Raw genomic sequence first — 22,065 nt, 5'->3', positions numbered from 1 at the left:
GGAACTACATTGTAGAGATTAAACAGCTGAAATTCTTAAAATGTACAGACTGCATTCAAATAAGTCTTCAATACATATCTGAATACATTTCATAAGAAAAAGTGATCAATTCATGATAAAAGATCAGGAGCGATTATAAACATATGCTAATGCAAAGTATAGTTCCTTCCTACTAAAAAGAAACTATCAATAATATATAAACAGTAACATAAATTTAATTTGGATCTAAAATACCATTTATCTACATACTTGTCAAACTTAAAATGACATGACTAATAATGTTAGGTGCCATAGTGGATTACTAGTTACTTCCTTGACATTATAAATTAAAGTAAAAGCAGAAAACAAACAACAACAACAAAAAAGAAAAAGAACAGAAAAGAAAAGTGAGATGGGGGAGGAGAGGAGAAAAAAAGAGAGAGACTGAAACATAGATAGAGATCATAGACATCTGACTACAAAGTAGCTTTTATCCTCTTTTCTAGTTTAAAACCTAGTCACAATAAAGGAATTTCAAAAATTTTTAACAGCACTAATTAGAAATATTTACTATTTCAAATAGAAAGATAAAGCATTCCATGACATGGTATGATATTTCCACTACAGTTTAAACTATGTCATATGTAAAATCCAAAATATACATTAAGAATTTTTTTACCAAACTTCTATCTTCTTTAATTTCTAGGTTTTTCATTTAATTTCATATTTCCTTTCTAAAAGGCTTGCCATCACAATGTGGTATTTACGAGTACAAAAATAATACTGGGTCTATTTGCCATGTCCCTCACATAAATTTCAAAATATTCAATTGTTTTAAAATAATTAATGGTATTTGAAAGTAAATTATGCAAAAATTCCACTTCTGTCTCTGCCACTAACTGCTGTGTGATCTAAGAAAAGCTACAAAAATTTTTCACGTTCATTTTCTTCACCAGAAAATTGACAATGCTTATTACATAATCTCTACTTTGCTTCATACTCTAAAACCCTATGATTCTGTGAAACTTAAGTATTGGTATTATTCACTTTAGAGAATAACACTTTTATTTATGAAACGTTGCAACATACTGGACTAAAAAGAACACTAAATCAGCTTACAGTTTATGAATTTTTGAACTTCAGTTACTTTTAATATGTAAGAATCAAGACATATGTCAAATATGACAACCAGTTCCTAGCGTAAAAGTATGAGTGAAGTCTGGCTCTACTAGGATAAATAATGAGCCAAAGCAAAAATGGTAGGAGCCAAATCTTGACAGCTTTAAGACATGGAAAAAATTCTAAAGGAATGGAGAAGAGGACAGTGATGATGATATTGCAGTAACAAAATATGAAGAATCAGAATTTAGCAAATATTTTCAAAATGTGCTCTTCACAGTAACAGTTCTTGTATCCAATCTCCATTTAAGAGATTAAATAGGACAAATTTATCTTAGTTTCCTTATTTTCTCTGTAAATATTCTAATATGCACATTGATTGCTCAAAAATAAAACACTACTCCAAATAGGACCACATACAACACCTCTCTTCATATTAGTTGTTACATGCTTGTCAAGACTCAGCTGTATTTGTCCCCAAATGTGTTCATGTCAGTTGTACTTCTTAATGTAATTACGTAACTGGCTTACATATTACATAAAACAAAAAGGAAGAAAGGTTTTTTTTTTCCATGAAAACTGAGTTGAATGCTTTGAAAAGACAATATCTTATAACAAAAACAACTCAGAACTCCACCTAGGCAACTCATACTCACAAAAAACGCCTTGGTAAATGAGCAGATATGTATGTGCTAAATTGAAATAAAGTACTTAATGTATACATGTATCCATATTTTGTAGACAATGTTAATAGAAACAAATCTCATGCTACTGCTATGAAGACAGCCTTCCTTGCACAGATTTTTGTCCCCTCCGCTCAGGGCTCAAAATGAAGATATGGGGAGCTGAACTTCCCCAACTGCCCCCACAGACCTGCAGCATGAAACAGAGCTGGCCAGATAATTGGCTTGCTGTTATATGCCACTCAGATTTTATGGTTGTGTTTACAGTAGCTGATTGATACAACAATATAACAGGAAGGAACAAACATTAATAGCATGTAAAGAGCTCCTACAAATCAGAGCAATAAATTTAAAAATAAAAAATAGGTAGAGATAGGAAATCAAAATGGCTAATAAACCAATGAAAAGGTGTTCCACCTCACTAGTTATCAGAGAAATACAAAGTACAGCAAAAATGAGGTATTACCTACATTTTAGATGATTTGACTGACAAAAAGATAAAAATTACCAACATGAACTAGGATGTAGGAATCAATAAGCACTCTTGGAGCGAAAATACATGGATACTGCCTTTTTTGGAGGCCAATCTGGCAATATCTATTAACATTAAATATGTCTAGCACATTTGAACCAGCGAATCCATTTGTAGCTAAGTATCTAACCTATCAATAATATATAAACAGTAACACAAATTTAGAAATACTGGAACAGGAGCACAAAGATATTTTAAAAACAACGTTCATGGTTGTACAGTTTGCAACAATGAAAACCTGCAAATAGTGTAAATGTCTGTTGAGAAGGTTTAAATACTTATTTATAGATTTTTTTTGCAGCCCCTAAAAACAATGAGGATATGTACTGACATTTGGATAGAATCCTAAGATGCATTATTAAATAGAAAAACACTACAGAACAATATATAATTTGTGATCTCATTTTTAAAAATATAAACATAGGTACAAAGGTGTGTATAGAAATAATTCTGTGTTGAACCTGATGGCTCATGTCCACAATCTCAACACTTTGGCAGGCCAAGGCAGGCCGATTCCTTGAACCCAAGAGTTCTAGACCACCCTGAGCAACGTAAGGGGATCCCGCCTCTAAAAAACAAAAGTAAAAAATTAGACAGGAGTGGTGGTGCACACATGTGGTCCCAGCCACCCGGGAGGCTGAGGTGGGAGGACTGCTTAAGGCCAGACGTTTGAGGCTGCAGTGAGTCATGACTGTGCCACTGCACTCCAGGGTAAATGAAAGAGTCTCAAAAAAAAAGAATTCCGGAAGGATATATGCAAACTGTTAAGATGGTTTGAACTAAAAAGAGAGAAGTACAAAGAGGGAGGTATATAAAGGGGTGAGAATTTTCCATTTTTATTATTTATACTTTTGCATTGTTTGAATTTTTAAATGAAACTGTATTATTTATACAATTAACAAAATTTTAAAAAGAAACGGAGACTTCTAATTTTTTTGTTTCACACATTAATTAACGAGAAATTTTGGATAAGAAAAGTCTCTATTTTATCAATTCATCTACTAAATAATTAACAGACTCATGATTTCTAACCCACATAGAAGATTTGTAGTTAAAACTGGGTAATAAATCAAGGCAGAATATGTATTTTGGCAAAATATACATAAGAAAATATTAAAGGAGGTTGGCGCTGAGAAGAAAGGAAGGGGGAGGGGAAAGAGACCTGATAATCTTTGACCTTCTAAAGTAATTATATGAATAGCTATTTTCTGTTTTAACTGAGAAAATTCCCATTACAGAAATTCAAGATGTTGAGAAAAATGTCTTGACTCTACTTGTTGTGAGGTACTAGAATAGGTTGCCAAGAGAAGCAGTGGAATTAAATTCTCTGGAATTTCTTAAAATTACAGATTCTAAAGACAATTACAGAAGTTATTTCCTGATGTGACTTATGGCTCTGCTATTCAGAGTGTGACACGAGGACCAGAACTAGCATCGCCTGGGAGAGTGTTGGAACTACTGAAGCTCACATTCCACCCCAGACCTACTGAATCTTAATCTGCATTTTTAAAAGATTCAATGTTAAAGTTTGGGAACTGCTTTATAGCCCTTACATCAGACATTTAAATTTGTAACAGTTTATTAACAACAACTGCACATTAGGAATCAATAAAGAGAAATACCTCATTTGATTAAAAAAAAAAACCTTTCTTTTTCATCCTTATCAGTACTATTTCTGTTTTCCCAAAGAACAATAAAAAATTAATGCCCTATTTTATTAGACCTATTTCTTTTAAGAAGGTAAAAGCTCCATCAGTCTAACTCGCATTTACTCACACAGTTTTTGTTAATTATTATAATGTAACAGAAAATTAAAAGGGATGTAATACAAATCCAAAAAAAATAGATAATAAATTCAGGAAAGTGACCGGAATTTTAATGATTATAAACTTCTTAGCATTCAAGTAATTTCAACAAGTTAGGCTTGCTATAATAAATGTCTCTACGTGTTTCATATCAGTAGAAGTTGCTGGTGGTTTTCAAAAGTGAGATAAGGAAAGCCTTATCTTTCATAAGAATCCCTGAAAATATCTTACAATGACACCCTGCAAGGAAGGTTCATCCACAATATTAGAATTTGGAATTATCAAATACAACAAACATTTTTTAACATTCAAGGAAGAAACAGAAGTTAACAATTGTGTTTCCAATAATAGAACTGGATGCTTTTGTGATAATAAAAGAAATCTAACCTGATAACCTCAATTGTTTTCCACTGTCTGATTTTTAATATTATTCTTGTTCTGAACATGCCCAAAGAGCTCAAAACCATAAAAATTGCACAATCCATTTCAGTGATCAAATCACTTTAGAAAGCATTTGAGAGCAGCTGAGATTCAGAGGTCCTAAGCTGTCACAAAGCTTGAAAACCCAAAGCTGTGTTCTCCTCCTCTTTACATTTTGCATTTGAGGATGACAGGAACATGATAAACAGCCAGCACTCAGCCACCATCAAGGCCCTACCAGTACAAAGAGGCTTTGTGATTAACAAGGGAAAATAAAAAAGGGAAGAGACCCACTTTTTCCTTCCTCTAGGGAAGACGCTAGACAGAGATGACTGAAATTTTAGAACTTAAAAGCTTCTCCCATTTCTATTAGCTCACTTTGCAGGTAAACATTTTCCTGGCTCAGTGACTCAATCACACATCTGAAACAAAATCTGCTGAAAATTGATAATGGTGGGAAAATATTCTGTTTTGCTGTGAATTTTAGATGAACTTGTATATCGATGGTGTACTTTCTCTCCCAATGAGCCCATTCACTGAAACTATACAACATGAAAAATAAGCCTCCAAATATGGATGTTTTATTTGAAGTTTTAAGGACGTAGACTGGAATAAGGCCAAATAATTTCCATTTGTGCTATCTATGCTAATTCTTAAAAATGTCTGAAATAGACCCATGGAAGAGGAAAAAAATGTAACATGATATATATACGTAGTGTGTGTGTGTATTCCCGCTCTACACGCGTACACACATACACATACACACACACACATAAAATTTCCTTCTGGGTGTTGCCATTCATTTCAAAAATTATCCATGGCAAGTACAGTGGTTTGGAAATACCTTTTCCCTATCCTTTTTTTCCACTTCTGGTGTCCCCTACAGCCATGGCCGCTGTCGCAGGGGAACCCCCGTCCCCGGAGGAATTGCTCCCAAAAGGCGACGTGGAGAAGACTAAGGAGGAGTTGGATGAGGACGACGAGGAGAAGCTAGATGAGACCTGGTCGGAGAGACTATGGGGCCTGATGGAGATGTTTCCGAAGAGGGTCCGGTCTGCGGCCAGAACCTCTTCTTTCTCTCCCTCTTTGTGGCTCACAAAATGTACAGGTTTCCCAGGGCAGCCGTGTGGATTGGGACCACTTCCTTTATGATCCTGGTTCTTCCCGTTGTCTTTGAGACTGAGAAGATGCAAATCGAGCAACAGCAGCAACTGCAGCAGCAGCAGATACTTCTAGGGCCTAACACAGGGCTCTCAGGAAGAATGCAAGGGGCTCTTCCTTCACTTCCTGGAAAGATCTAGATTGTTACTGCCGTATGTGAGCTGTCTCCGTGGGAGAAGTCAGAAATTCAATTGTGTTTGAACTGCTGATTATTTGGATTTTTTTCTTAACTTTGGCACATTGATCCATCTAAACCTGGTGGGAAGAAATCTCCCCACATTGTCTCATGAAGAGACTTAATTGCAACTGTGCCCTCCACACTATCCTGACTTACTTCAGTCTTCACTCTGATACCACAGTGCAGCCATGCAAATGGTTATTCCAGCTCTGGCCACACACTCTTTTCACAAAATTGCTCCTAACTGGAAGATCTCACTTTCTCCTCTGGGGTAGGAACTGACACCAGTGGGAGGGATGTGCCCCTGACCATTAATGACTGCTTTCTTTTTTTTCCTTAAAGAATGGAGCTGTTGGGGAGGGACATGCACACAATGTAAAACAGACAAAATGCATTACAACTGTGGTGTAATGTGGCCACTATGAATCCCTATGTATAAGAGGAAAGAGGCTGGCTGCAGCTTCAGCCACAGGATGGGGACTGGGGAAGACAGAGCAGGAGCTCATTTCCTCTGCACATTTTGGCTGTTAGATTTGTGTGTGTGTTTAAAAAAACAGAAGCCAGTGCTCATTTTTTGTATTTAAATATTAAAAGTGATTCCAACTGAAAAAAAAGCCTTTTCCCCAAAATAAACACAGAATACAGTAAAATAATTATTGTGTAAAATATAATCAATATCAATATATAATCAAATATATATAATATACACAGAAAATATAATCAAGTTATTAACTGATTATATTTCTAAAGACTATAAATGTAATTTCTATTCATACTAAATTGGAATGTATTCTTAGAAAGGGACTTAGACGTACATATGGTATAGGAAGTACGTGCTTGTGGTCAGTTTGTATCTGGCAATCTGTGACTTAATTTTGATCAAGAATGTGCCAGATTTATATTTAAAAATACATTCACAGTTTTATTGAGATACCATTGAAATATTATACAATTCACTATCTAAACTGTATCAGTCAGTGGTTTCTGGTATATTCAGACTTGTGCAGCCATCACCACAATTACTTTTAGAACATTTTCATCAACCCTAAAAAAAACCCTTACCCATTAATAGTCATTCCCTACACTCCCAACTCCCCTAGGCCACCAATCTAATTTTTATCTCTACAGATTTTTCTATTCTGGACATTTTTGATAAATAGAATCATATAAATATGACATTTACAGCTTAGATTTAAATAATAAAAACAACTAACATTTATTGAGTGCTTACTATGCAGTAGATATTAAATACAATAACCCCATGAGGTAAGCTATTATTATCCCCACTGAAGACGAGAAATGTGAGGCACAAAGAGGCTACATAACTTACCCAAAGTCACAAAACAAGTAAGATGGAGAAGGATTTGAACCAACACAGCTGAACCCCAGAGTTCCCTCTCAACTACACTATAGTGTCTTTTGATTACCTCCGACACAGAACTTAAACAAAAGAAAATAACAGAAAGAAAGAATCAGGCTTGAGAAAGACACAGTGAGTTATAGCATAGCCCAATGAGTTATAGCACCTCACAAGCAGTAAAGCAAACAGTTAAATTTAACTGCTTCAAATTTGAGCATCTGTATCAGTAAAGTCTCATCTAAGAACTTTCTGTGATTAGTAATAATGCTCCTTAAACAAGAAGCAGACAGCATGCAAAAGAGGATTCCAGAACTCGAAAGGATATAATGTTTGGATGTTTAGTCACACTCAACATTGCTAAGAGTTATCACCAGTTTCTTAGTGAAGAACTGAAGATTAGTATAAGAATCCATTTCTAGGGTTTATATGGAAATACAAAGGCATATAATCATATAGCCTACATAATATAATCTCATTTGAGAAGCTGAAAGACATATATACACATATACACATACACATACACACACACAAATGTGTGGAAGGAGAGAGGAAAGAAGTGAAGGCAGGAGGAAAGAAAGGGGCAAAGGAGGGAGGAAAAGAGGAAGAGTGAGGGCAAGCAGGACCAACAGACAGATAGAGGCACAGCCAACAGACTAAAAGTATATAAACAAAGCTGGTAGTTACTTGTCTTCGAAAGAAGAGATTATGGGTGATAATTATTATTATTTTGTTCAATCATATTTGCTCATTTTTCCACAATGAGCAAAAGACATGTTTTTGCCCCCCAAAAATCACTTTAATATAATCTTAATTTGAGGCCATTGTCCTCTAAAATACTCTACAGAACTCCAGTTATTGACTTCAATTCACAGGGCATCATGTCTCTATATGAAGCTTCCTCATTCTCAATGAATCTTTTTATATTCATCATAAATTCCCAAATTAAAAAATATTTTGAGGAATGATTACATATTACAACATAATTTAAGTAAACAAACCCAAAAGTTAATTCTTTAAGGTATCTGCATTTTATCATCTTTTCATAGTGAACCGCTTCCAACTTCTGAATTTATAATTTGCAAATTATATCTTATTCCAAATAACTTTAATCTCATATTTTCAAAATCAGATTATATTTATATCTCAAGCCTAAATGAGGTGGAATTAGTTGTAATTAAAACTGAGGTATAAAGGTATGTAAGTTTATATAGTTGGAATCACTTATTTTGGCTAATATAATGGATCCTCTAATAATATTTAAACATAAAGCGACATTTAGTTTAAAAGTAAATTCAAATAAGTTTATAACTTCAAAACCTCATTTTAAAAGACATCCATTAAAAGGTTGTCCTAACATGGAGACAGGGAGTAATCTACCCCTTAGGGTAATAGGCAGGTCTTGAGGTCAATGTTTTTAATAGATCCCTGAAACATCAATGTATTTCATTATAAAGTTAAAAAGTTATTCCCAGTTTTGTAACTTACCAACCACATGATATACTAGCAAATTCTGGGAAAATAATGTCTTATAGCTACATTGAAGATACACACAAAATGAATATATATCCTTTAAATATAAAAGGCTACTCTAGATAAATACTGAAGACCTCCTCTTACCTCACTGCTTCTAGCAACCATTTCCTCTTAACCCTCCCTTCTCTTCACCTTCACTTCCTCTCTTACAGGCAGGGAGAGAAACAGTCAACTATAAAGAAAGAAGGCCAACTGCATGGCAGCTCTTTGGCTATGATAATTTTTTAAATTGCTTGTAGATACTTTTTTTTTTCTTTCAAGAGACAAGATTCTCCTTATGTTGCCCAGGCTGGAGTACAGTGTCTACTCACAGGCACAATCGTAGCGCACTACAGCCCTGAATTCCTGGGCTCAAGCAATCTTCCTTTCTCAGCCTCCTGTGTAACTGGGACTGTAGGCATGTGCCACCATGCCCAGCTCTTGCAGATACTTTAAGGGTCACCTGTGGCTTTATTTAGTTATGATAAAACATGTCCAGAAAGATATAAATAATGAAGAAAAATTGGATACCTTGTTTGGCTTCATTCATCACTCATTTTAATCTTTCTAGCTTTTTAAATCCAGTTTTCAATGGATACACTAACAACTAGTTCAGAGTAAGGCTGGCAATAGAGAGAAGGATGGCAGAATTTTGCTCCTCTGCAAATTCAGGGCCAACACATTTGTTTCTTTGCCCTGCCCTCTTCTTCCGACCCCTACCTGCTCTGAAGTGCCAATCTCCACTCTATACTCCAAGATCCCTTTTTGTCCAGTCCCATTTACTGTGCTGTCCCAAATTCCTCTAGTCAGAATGGTGTCAGAGCGGGGGAGAAATGGAGAAGAAAGGGAAAAAAAGAGGAATGAAAGGAAAAGCCCCACTTTAAATCATTATCCCAATCCTTTGGCTCCTCAATTTGTAGTATTAACCTATTTAGTTTTGTTATTTTATATTTTGTAGGGATGGGGTCTCCCTATGTTGTCCAAGCTGGTATCGAACCCCTGGGCTCAAACAATCCTCCTGCCTTGGCTCTTAAAATGCTGGAATTACAGGAATGAGCTGCCACACCAGGCCCTTATTTTGTTTTTAACCATTCTCTCCCTAAGATCTCCAGTTCTGTCCTTCTGTCCCATCACTCCCCATCCCCCCACACACTGAACTCTAGCTCCAAATATGGGATTGTGGAGTAGCTCACATCTGGATAATTCCCAGTCCTTTTGCTTTAGTGCTAACATGCTAGACATCAATGTATTTTCCCAAAGAAATATTATCATAAATATTATTTGTTTCTATAGTAGCATTGGCACTGTACTTCAACTATATTTTATAGATTCATTTATAGGTTGAATAACTTTTAAAGATGGGCTTGGAAACATAAATAATGTTTAAAAATATTATGTTCTTGTAGGATTATGTGTTCTAACTTTTCATAGCCACAGAGATCATTTTATCCATGACAAATTTAAAATGAAAGAAGCCAAGTATCTTATTGAAGGCCACAGAGTTTGTAAGTGGTAGAGCCAAAACCTAAAGAGGGGTCTGTTATACATGGCATTGAAGACTGTACAATTTCTATTCTACCATGGAATCTCCTAAAACACATGTATGTTTTTTAATTAAGCCAATGAAAACTCTGAAAGGCTAAAAATTTTACTTCTAATCCTTAAATTTTTTTAACTGAGTATCATTCATTCAAACATTTACTGGGTACTGTTTTACCTAAAACTCCCTCTAGTAATCACCAATACTAATAAACTACTACTGACATTGTCAATGAAAAAAATACTCAAATTATTTTAAAAACTCACCACTGTTATTAGAAATTTATCATAATTATTTCTTTTACCTATGAATGTTTGATGTGCTGAGACTTCTGCAAAGGTAACAGATTGTTATATATAAGACACCCTTCTTGCTCAAAACAGAAATGCTTTATTGAAAAAATGTTTTTTTAAAATCTGTGGACTGTCATTTTCAAAACAACAATAATTTATTTTCATTTCTCATAACTTCTAAAGAGTAAACTGAATTTATAAGAATTATCAATTTTTTGTCAATAATATAAAAAGAATTTGTAAAACATGAAACAAATTTACTTTTTCATGAGACAACGATTGTTACTATTAAATTCTAGGTAAATTGTAACTTAGAAATAAGATTACACAGTGCCAATTTGATGTACCTTAACAATGCTAACAGGTTAAAATTCCATCAGGTTAGAAGTGTACACCAGGATATATATATATATATATATATAGCTCATCCTTTAAGTTCAAACAACAATCTTGATTGACAAAGAGGCTACTGTATCCAGTGGAACCTCTGGGAACTATTGTAGAACTAGAATAAGACCATCAGCAATGAATAACATATTAGTGGTGTGAGTTTTCCACTGATTTAAAAACATGTGAATGTCATCCACTTTTGAACTTTGACATCAGTGAAAAATCACAAACAAAATATTCACATTTTTAAAACCACCTAAGAATGTCATTTTTATTGCAAGTGTTTGAAAGGCAACTGGCCATTTTTGACATGATTGTGTCCCATTAAGTCCTTACCTTAGGGGTCGCATTTTAGGTTCATGCTGTTTCTCCATACAATATTTCTCTTTGCCTTCTACTAAAACAATTTATATTCATTATAAAATGTTAGAGTAACTATCTGGGCACAACTACCACAAAGACTGACAGGTAAAAAAATGACAACAGATTTGCCACAAGTTTCTCATTCTTAGAGTACACTCAACAAATGAGCAGGCTAATTTTTTTCTACCAATAAAGAAAGTCAGATCACAGTCATGTGACTTGGTGTAATAAGCTTTGTATTCTCACAGGAAATGATTCACAGCATTTATGAACCTATGTTTTCTCATGCTTTCCATTTGTTTTGAGGAAAGTAACACTCCTAACAATCTCAATACTTCTTCTCATTGAACAAATTTTGCATTTTTAGTAAACTCACAGGTTTGGCTGCCAATAATAGAAGTGCCTCATTTCATCTGTATATATCTTCTGAGGAATAATGGCTTCATGTTTGTCCTTGTCTATATAACACACACACACACACACACACACACACACACACACACATATTTTTTTTTTTAATTTTTTTTTTTTTTTGAGATGAAGTTCTGCTCTTGTTGCCCAGGCTGGAGTGCAATGGTGTGATCTTGGCTCACCACAACCTCCACCTCCCAGGTCCAAGCGATTCTCCTGCCTCAGCCACCCAAGTAGCTGGGATTACAGGCATGTGCCCCATGCCTGGCTAATTTTGTATTTTTAGTAGTGACGGGGTTTCTCCATGTTGGTCAGGCTGGTCTCAAACTCCTGACCTCAGGTGATCTACCTGCCTCAGCCTCCCAAAGTGCTGGGATTATAGGCATGAGCCACTGTGCCCGGCTCCATGTCTATTTTTATAAAAAATTAAATTATCTTTTAAGAAAGACCATGTATTTAGAAAGCCACGAGCATTAGATTTTTCTATTTTCTACTTTTTTTCAGTCCTCTTTCACTTAAAACACATGTGCAAGGCTTCCAAACCATTTTATTTCTTCCTAATCATTTATAATAATTTCTCCCAGACAATTTTAATAATCTACCCCTAAATGTTGACATTATGGACCAGAGTTTAGACTCTATTCTCTTTCCCATTCCCCAATTTATCAATCTCATCTGCTTCTTCAATCTTCTCTTATTCACTTAAACTTTCCCAGAGTCTAGTCTCTCCAGTCTAAGAAAGAGAGAGAAGGAGGGTAGGAAGGGGACAAGAAAGAAAAGAAAAACCCTTAATCCTCTAGCAAATGGCCCTATCTTTTTCTCTCAAGCTTCTTGAGTTTACTAAACTCACTCTTACTTCCTTATTTCACATTTATTTCTTAATCCACTACCCCAACCCACCTACAGAAATTTCTCTAGCAGCTTACCACTGACCATCAGATTGCAGATGAATACTTTTTACCTCTCACTTACTGGATACATCTAGAGCAATAACAATAAAGATAATGCTGTCCTTACTGAAATTGTGTATTTTAGTCAATTTTCTCTCTTGGTTTAAAAACAATCACTACTCTTAACTCTGCGTTTGCTAAGTGATCAGTCACTGTTCTAGGTGCTCACGCGTTTTAGTTCAGTGTTTTTTCTCACTACTGGCTGTTATCCATCAGTGAGTCACAGCAAGCTTTTTAAATACATAAATTAGAATAGGAAATATCCAAATATATCACATGTAGGAAGGTTCAGTATTTTTCTGGGAAATTTATATACATATATATACATGTGTATATGGTAACATAATCATAATATATAAAATATCGTTCTTATTTTGGGTTGTCACATCAAAAACATTTGAAAGACAATGTGTCGTATTCAATCCTCAAAGCCCTACCTATGAGGCCCACATGTTAATTTACACTTTTCATAATGAAGAAAATGAGGTGTAGCAAAGTTATGTAATTCGTCTAAAGTCAGACAGCTAGTGTGACAGCTAATAGTAGCACCTAAATTTAACAAGGTATTTATAATGCCTCTTGCCACTACTCTGGCCTCTGCTTTACTGACTCCTTTCCTACTGCCTATGCTTCAAACATCAAGATTCTCCAGTCCATAGTTGGAACACTTTTTCTTACTCTCCATATTCTCACTACAGAACACTATCAACCTGCATGGTTTAAACTAATATCTACATGCTGATAACTCCTAAATTTCTATCCCTGACCCAGATTTATCACCTGAGCTCTGAAAACCCAACTGTTACCAATTATTTCTCTAGCTGAATGTCATAAAAGAACCTCAGCCTCAGTATTTGCAAAGCTTGTATTCAATTTTCACACATTTTTCCCATTTTATAATTTGCTTACCTACCAGCGTTTTTCATCTTCCTCATCCAAGCAGCAATCCTCATATCTCAGATAAACTTACTCTCCACTGTATCATTGCCATAAGCTTTGGTCAAGTCCTCACCATTTCTCTGCTGGATAACTGCAAGAGCATCCCCTATTACCTGTGATATACTCCCTCCAAATCCCAAATTCACTCTCTGCATTGCTGCAAGTAATCCCTTTACAATAAAATCTAATTATTTAAGGCACATCTCCTAACTCTGAAATACAACTTTTAACCTCTGAATTCTGTATATAATTTGATTTATTTAGGCTAGGTTCTTATGTATTTTTAAGCAATATTTTTTTAAAAAGAACCTAAGACCATATATTTGGCCACAAAACAAGTCTTAAAAAATTCAAAAACTTGAAATCATATCAAGTCTCTTCTCTGACCAGAATGGAATAAAATTAGAAGCCAATAACAAAGGAAACTTTGGAAACTACACATAGACATTAAACAATACACTCCTGAGTGACCAATGAAAAAATTAAGAAGAAAATTTAAAAATTTCTTGAAACAAATGAAAATGGAAACACAACAAACCAAAATCTATGAAATACAGTGAAAGCAATACTAAGAGAAAAGTTTATAATAAGCACCTACATCAAAAAGCAGAAAAACTTTAAGCAAACAACATAACAATGCATCTTAAAGAACTAGAAAAGCAAGAGCAAACCAAGCCCAAAATTAGCAGAAGAAAATAATATCAAAATAGAATAAAATACACACAAAAATACAAAAGATCAAACAAATGAAAAGTTGGTTTTTTGAAAAGATAAATAGATCGACAAAACTTTAGCCAGAATAACTAAACAAAATGCACAAATACATCAGAGATGAAAAAGGAGACAGTGCGATTCATGTAATTCAATTGAATTACAGCAGAAATGCAAATGCTCCTAAGAGACTATAATGATCAACTATATGCCAATAAATTGGAATACCTTCAAGAAATGAATACATTCCTAGACACATACAATCTACCAAAATTGAACCATGAAGAATTCCAAAACCTGAATAGACCAAAGACAAAGGATGAGATTGAAGCTGTAATAAAAAGCCTCCCAGCAAAGAAAAGTCCAGAACCTGATAGTTTCACTGCAGAATTTTACTATAAGAACTAATACCAATCCTACTCAAACTATTCTAAAAATAAAGGAGAAAAGAATACTTCCAAACTCATTCTATGAGGACAATAGTACCCTGAGATCAAAACCAAACACATAGCAATAAAAGAAAACTACAGGTCAATATATCTGATGAACACTGATACAAAAATCCTCAACAAAATACTAGCAAACCAAATTCCACAGCACAGTAAAAAGATAATTCATCATGAAAAACTGGGATTTATCCCAGGGATGCAAGGATGTTTCAACATAAGCAAATCAGTACTAAGTGAAAGCAGTACTAAGAGAAAAGTTACAACAATAAGCACATCAAAAAAACAGAAAACCTTTAAACAACCTAACAATGCATCTTAGAGAACTAGAAAAGAGCAAACCAAGCCCAAAATTAGCAGAAGAAAATAATATCAACGTAGAAATAAATGAAATACACACAAAAAATACAAAAGATCAACAAGACAAAAAGTTGGTTTTTTTGAAAAGATAAATCAATCAATGTGATACATCATATAAACTATGAAAAACAAAAAACATATGCTCATTTCAATTGATGCTGGAAAAGCACTTAACAAAATTCAACCTCTTTTCATGATAAAAACCCTCAAAAACCTGGGTATCAAAGGAATATACTTCCACATAATAGCAGTCACACACAACAGACCCACAGATAGTATCATAGTGAATGAGAAAAAACTGAAAGCCTTTCTTCTAAGATCTGGAACACAACAGGGATGCCCACTTTCATGACTGTTATTCAACGTAGTACTGAAAGTCCTAGCTAGAGCAATCAGACAAGAGACAGAAATGAAATTCAAATTGGAAACAAAGAAGTTAAATTATCCTTCTTTGCAGATGATAGACATGGAAAAACCTAAAGACTCTACCAAAAACTATTAGAATAAACAAATTCAGTAAAGTTGCAGGATCCAAATCAACATACTAAAATCAGTAGCATTTCTATATCCCAACAATGAACATTCTGAAAAATAAATCAAGAAAGTAATCCCATTTACAATAGCTACAAATACAATTAAATACCTAGGAATTAACGAAAGAAATGGAAGATCTCTACAATGAAAACTATAAAACACTGATGCAAGAAATTAAAGAGGACACCAAAAAATAAAAAGATTTCCATGTTCATGGATTATAAGAACCAGTATTGTCAAAATGTCCACACTACCCAAAGCAATCTACAGATTCAGTATAATCCGATCAAAATGTCAATGACAGTCTTCATAGAAATAGAAAAAAAAATCATATAATTTATATGGAACCACAAATGACCAAAAATAGCCAAAGCTATCGTAAGCAAGAAGAACAAAATTGGAAGAATCATATTGCCTGACTTCAAATTACACTACAATTACACTACTTCTTCAAAAGAAGACATACAAATGGCAAGCAGGTATATAAGAAGGTGCTCAACATCACTGATCATCAGAGAAATGCAAATCAAAACTACAATGAGATATCATCTCACCCTAGTTAAAATGGCTTTTATCCAAAAGACAAGCAAAAACAAATGCTGTGAGAAGATGTGAAGAAAAGGAACCCTTGTACACTGTTGGTGGCAATGTAAATTAGTACAACCACTATGGAGAACAGTTTGGAGGTTTCTCAAAGAACTAAAAATAGAACTACAATACGAAACAGCAATCTCACTGCTAGGTGTATTCCCAAAAGAAAGCAAATCAGTATATCAAAGAGATATCAAGCATTCTCACATTTATTGCAGCATTATTCACAACAGCCAAGATTTGCAAGCAATATAAGTTCCCATCAACACATGAATGGATAAAGAAAATATAGTACACACACACGATGGAATGCTATTCAGCTATTTTCTTTTTTTTTTTTTTTTTTTTTTAAAAAGGCTATCAAGCTGGCAGCCAAGATGGCCGAATAGGAACAGCTCCAGTCTAAAGCCCCCAGCATGAGCGACGCAGAAGACGGGTGATTTCTGCATTTCCATCTGAGGTACCGGGTTTATCTCACTAGGGAGTGCCAGACAGTGGGTGCAGGACAGTGGGTGCAGGGCAACATACGCAAGCCGAAGCAGGGCGAGGCATTGCCTCACTTGGGAAGCGCAAGGGGTCAGGGAGTTCCCTTTCCTAGTCAAAGAAAGGGGTGACAGACGGCACCTGGAAAATCGGGTCACTCCCACCCTAATACTGCGCTTTTCCGACAGGCTTAAAAAATGGCGCACCAGGAGATTATATCCCGCACGTGGCTCGGAGGGTCCTACGCCCACGGAGTCTGGCTGACTGCTAGCATAGCAGTATGAGATCAAACTGCAAGGTGGCAGCGAGGCTGGGGGAGGGGTGCCTGCCATTGCCCAGGCTTGCTTAGGTAAACAAAGCAGCTGGGAAGCTCGAACTGGGTGGAGCCCACCACAGCTCAAGGAGGCCTGCCTGCCTCTGTAGGCTGCACCTCCGGGGGCAGGGCACAGACAAACAAAAAGACAGCAGTAACCTGTGCAGACTCAAATATCCCTGTCTGACAGTGTTGAAGACAGTAGTGGTTCTCCCAGCACACAGCTGGAGATCTGAGAACGGGCAGACTGCCTCCTTAAGTGGGTCCCTGACCCCTGACCCCCGAGCAGCCTAACTGGGAAGCATCCCCTAGTAGGGGCAGACCGACACCTCACACGGCCAGGTACTCCTCTGAGACAAAACTTCCAGAGGAATGATCAGACAGCAGCATTCGTGGTTCACAAAAATCCGCTCTTCTGCACCCACCGCTGCTGGTACCCAGGCAAACAGGGTCTGGAGTGGACCTCTAGCAAACTCCAACAGACCTGCAGCTGAGGGTCCTGTCTGTTAGAAGGAAAACTAACAAACAGAAAGGACATCCACACCAAAAACCCATCTGTTCATCACCATCATCAAAGACCAAAAGTAGATAAAACCACAAAGATGGGGAAAAAACAGAACAGAAAAACTGGAAACTCTAAAAAGTAGAGCGCCTCTCCTCCTCCAAAGGAACGCAGTTCCTCACCAGCAATGGAACAACGTTGGACGGAGAATGACTTTGACGAGTTGAGAGAAGAAGGCTTCAGACGATCAAACTACTCTGACCTACAGGAGGAAATTCAAAACAAAGGCAAAGAAGTTGAAAACTTTGAAAAAAATTTAGACGAATGTATAACTAGAATAACCAATACAGAGAAGTGCTTAAAGGAGCTGATGGAGCTGAAAGCCAAGGCTCGAGAACTACGTGAAGAATGCAGAAGCCTCAGGAGCCGACACAATCAACTGGAAGAAAGGGTATCAGTGATGGAAGATCAAATGAATGAAATGAAGCGAGAAGGGAAGTTTAGAGAAAAAAAGAACACAAAGAAACGAACAAAGCCTCCAAGAAATATGTGACTATGTGAAAACACCAAATCTACGTCTGACTGGTGTACCTGAAAGTGACAGGGAGAATGGAACCAAGTTGGAAAACACTCTGCAGGATATTATCCAGGAGAACTTGCCCAATCTAGCAAGGCAGGCCAACATTCAGATTCAGGAAATACAGAGAATGCCACAAAGATACTCCTTGAGAAGAGCAACTCCAAGACACATAATTGTCAGATTCACCCAAGTTGAAATGAAGGAAAAAATGTTAAGGGCAGCCAGAGAGAAAGGTCGGGTTACCCACAAAGGGAAGCCCATCGGACTAACAGTGGATCTCTCGGCAGAAACTCTACAAGCCAGAAGAGAGTGGGGGCCAATATTCAACATTCTTAAAGAAAAGAATTTTCAACCCAGAATTTCATATCCAGCCAAACTAAGCTTCAAAAGTGAAGGAGAAATAAAATACTTTACAGACAAGCAAATGCCGAGAGATTTTGTCACCACCAGGCCTGCCCTAAAAAAGTTCCTGAAGGAAGCACTAAACATGGAAAGGCACAACCGGTACCAGCCGCTGCAAAATCATGCCAAATTGTAAAGACCATTGAGGCTAGGAAGAAACTGCATCAACTAACGAGCAAAATAACCAGCTAACATCATAATGACAGGATCAAATTCACACATAACAATATTAACTTAAAATGTAAATGGACTAAATGCTCCAATTAAAAGACACAGACTGGCAAATTGGATAAAGAGTCAACACCCATCAGTGTGTGGTATTCAGGAAACCCATCTCAAGCGCACAGACACACATAGGCTCAAAATAAAAGGATGGAGGAAGATCTACCAAGCAAATGGAAAACAAAAAAAGGCAGGGATTGCAATCCTAGTCTCTGATAAAACAGACTTTAAACCAACAAAAATCAAGAGACAAAGAAGGCCATTACATAATGGTAAAGGGATCAATTCAACAAGAAGAGCTAACTATCCTAAATACATATGCACCCAATACAGGAGCACCCAGATTCATAAAGCAAGTCCTGAGTGACCTACAAAGAGACTTAGACTCCCACACAATAATAATGGGAGACTTTAACACCCCACTGTCAACATTAGACAGATCAGCAAGACAGAAAGTTAACAAGGATACCTAGGAATTGAACTCAGCTCTGCACCAAGTGGACCTAATAGACATCTACAGAACTCTCCACCCCAAATCAACAGAATATATATTTTTTTCAGCACCACACCACACCTATTCCAAAATTGACCACATACGTGGAAGTAAAGCTCTCCTCAGCAAATGTAAAAGAACAGAAATTATAACCAACGGTCTCTCAGACAAACAGTGCAATCAAATTAGAACTCAGGATTAAGAAACTCACTCAAAACCGCTCAACTACATGGAAACTGAACAACCTGCTCCTGAATGACTACTGGGTACATAACGAAATAAAGGCAGAAATAAAGATGTTCTTTGAAACCAACCAGAACAAAGACACAACATACCAGAATCTCTGGGACACATTCAAAGCACTGCGCAGAGGGAAATCTATAGCACTAAATGCCCACAAGAGAAAGCAGGAAAGATCCAAAATTGACACCCGAACATCACAATTAAAAGAACTAGAAAAGCAAGAGCAAACACATTCAAAAGCTAGCAGAAGGCAAGAAATAACTAAAATCAGAGCAGAACTGAAGGAAATAGAGACACAAAAAACCCTTCAAAAAAATTAATGAATCCAGGAGCTGGTTCTTTGAAAGGATCAAAAAAATTGATAGACCGCTAGCAAGACTAATAAAGAAGAAAAGAGAGAAGAATCAAATAGATGCAATAAAAAATGATAAAGGGGATATCACCACCGATCCCACAGAAATACAAACTACCATCAGAGAATAATACAAACACCTCTACGCAAATAAACTAGAAAATGTAGAAGAAATGGATAAATTCCTCGACACATACATCCTCCCAAGACTAAACCAGGAAGAAGTTGAATCTCTGAATAGACCAATAACAGGCTCTGAAATTGTGGTAATAATCAATAGCTTACCAACCAAAAAGAGTCCAGGACAGATGGATTCACAGCCGAATTCTACCAGAGGTACAAGGAGGAACTGGTACCATTCCTTCTGAAACTATTCCAATCAATAGAAAAAGAGAGAATCCTCCCTAACTCATTTTATGAGGCCAGCATCATTCTGATACCAAAGCCGGGCAGAGACACAACCAAAAAAGAGAATTTTAGACCAATATCCTTGATGAACATTGATGCAAAAATCCTCAATAAAATACTGGCAAAACGAATCCAGCAGCACATCAAAAAGCTTATCCACCATGATCAAGTGGGCTTCATCCCTGGGATGCAAGGCTGGTTCAATATACGAAAATCAATAAATGTAATCCAGCATATAAACAGAACCAAAGACAAAAACCACATGATTATCTCAATAGATGCAGAAAAGGCCTTTGACAAAATTCAACAACGCTTCATGCTAAAAACTCTCAATAAACTAGGTATTGATGGGACGTATCTCAAAATAATAAGAGCTATCTATGACAAACCCACAGCCAATATCATACTGAATGGGCAAAAGCTGGAAGCATTCCCTTTGAAAACTGGCACAAGACAGGGATGCCCTCTCTCACCACTCCTATTCAACATAGTGTTGGAAGTTCTGGCCAGGGCAATTAGGCAGGAGAAGGAAATAAAGGGTATTCAATTAGGAAAAGAGGAAGTCAAATTGTCCCTGTTTGCAGATGACATGATTGCATATCTAGAAAACCCCATTGTCTCAGCCCAAAATCTCAAGCTGATAAGCAACTTCAGCAAAGTCTCAGGATACAAAATCAATGTACAAAAATCACAAGCATTCTTATACACAAATAACAGACAAACAGAGAGCCAAATCATGAGTGAACTCCCATTCACAATTGCTTCAAAGAGAATAAAATACCTAGGAATCCAACTTACAAGGGACATGAAGGACCTCTTCAAGGAGAACTACAAACCACTGCTCAATGAAATTAAAGAGGATACAAACAAATGGAAGAACATTCCATGCTCATGGGTAGGAAGAATCAATATCGTGAAAATGGCCATACTGCCCAAGGTAATTTATAGATTGAATGCCATCCCCATCAAGCTACCAATGACTTTCTTCACAGAATTGGAAAAAACTACTTTGAAGTTCATATGGAACCAAAAAAGAGCCTGCATCACCAAGTCAATCCTAAGCCAAAAGAACAAAGCTGGAGGCATCATGCTACCTCACTTCAAACTATACTACAAGGCTACAGTAACCAAAACAGCATGGTACTGGTACCAAAACAGAGATATAGATCGATGGAACAGAATAGAGCCCTCAGAAATAACGCCGCATATCTACAACTATCTGATCTTTGACAAACCTGCGAAAAACAAGCAATGGGGAAAGGATTCCCTATTTAATAAATGGTGCTGGGAAAACTGGCTAGCTATATGTAGAAAGCTGAAACTGGATCCCTTCCTTACACCTTATACAAAAATTAATTCAAGATGGATTAAAGACTTAAATGTTAGACCTAAAACCATAAAAACCCTAGAAGAAAACCTAGGCATTACCATTCAGGACATAGGCATGGGCAAGGACTTCATGTCTAAAACACCAAAAGCAATGGCAACAAAAGCCAAAATTGACAAATGGGATCTCATTAAACTAAAGAGCTTCTGCACAGCAAAAGAAACTACCATCAGAGTGAACAGGCATCCTACAAAATGGGAGAAAATCTTCGCAACCTACTCATCTGACAAAGGGCTAATATCCAGAATCTACAATGAACTCAAACAAATTTACAAGAAAAAAACAAACAACCCCATCAAAAAGTGGGCAAAGGATATCAACAGACACTTCTCAAAAGAAGACATTTATGCAGCCAAAAGACACATGAAAAAATGCTCATCATCACTGGCCATCAGAGAAATGC

At 36.3% G+C, this 22,065-nt stretch overlaps 1 protein-coding gene and 1 pseudogene across 11 annotated transcripts in view; one reads left to right on the top strand and one right to left on the bottom strand.

Annotated features, from left to right (window-relative positions):
• TMEM135 (transmembrane protein 135) overlaps nt 1–22,065 on the bottom strand; it is a 352,995-nt gene that overhangs the window by 58,903 nt on the left and 272,027 nt on the right. The window lies entirely within an intron of this gene.
• On the top strand, nt 5,427–5,839 carry LOC129136303 (mitochondrial import receptor subunit TOM22 homolog; annotated as a pseudogene).

This window comes from Pan troglodytes, chromosome 9, assembly GCF_028858775.2.
Source record: "Pan troglodytes isolate AG18354 chromosome 9, NHGRI_mPanTro3-v2.0_pri, whole genome shotgun sequence".
Classification (NCBI taxonomy): Eukaryota; Metazoa; Chordata; class Mammalia; order Primates; family Hominidae; genus Pan; species Pan troglodytes.
This window is presented reverse-complemented; position numbering and strand designations above follow the sequence as displayed.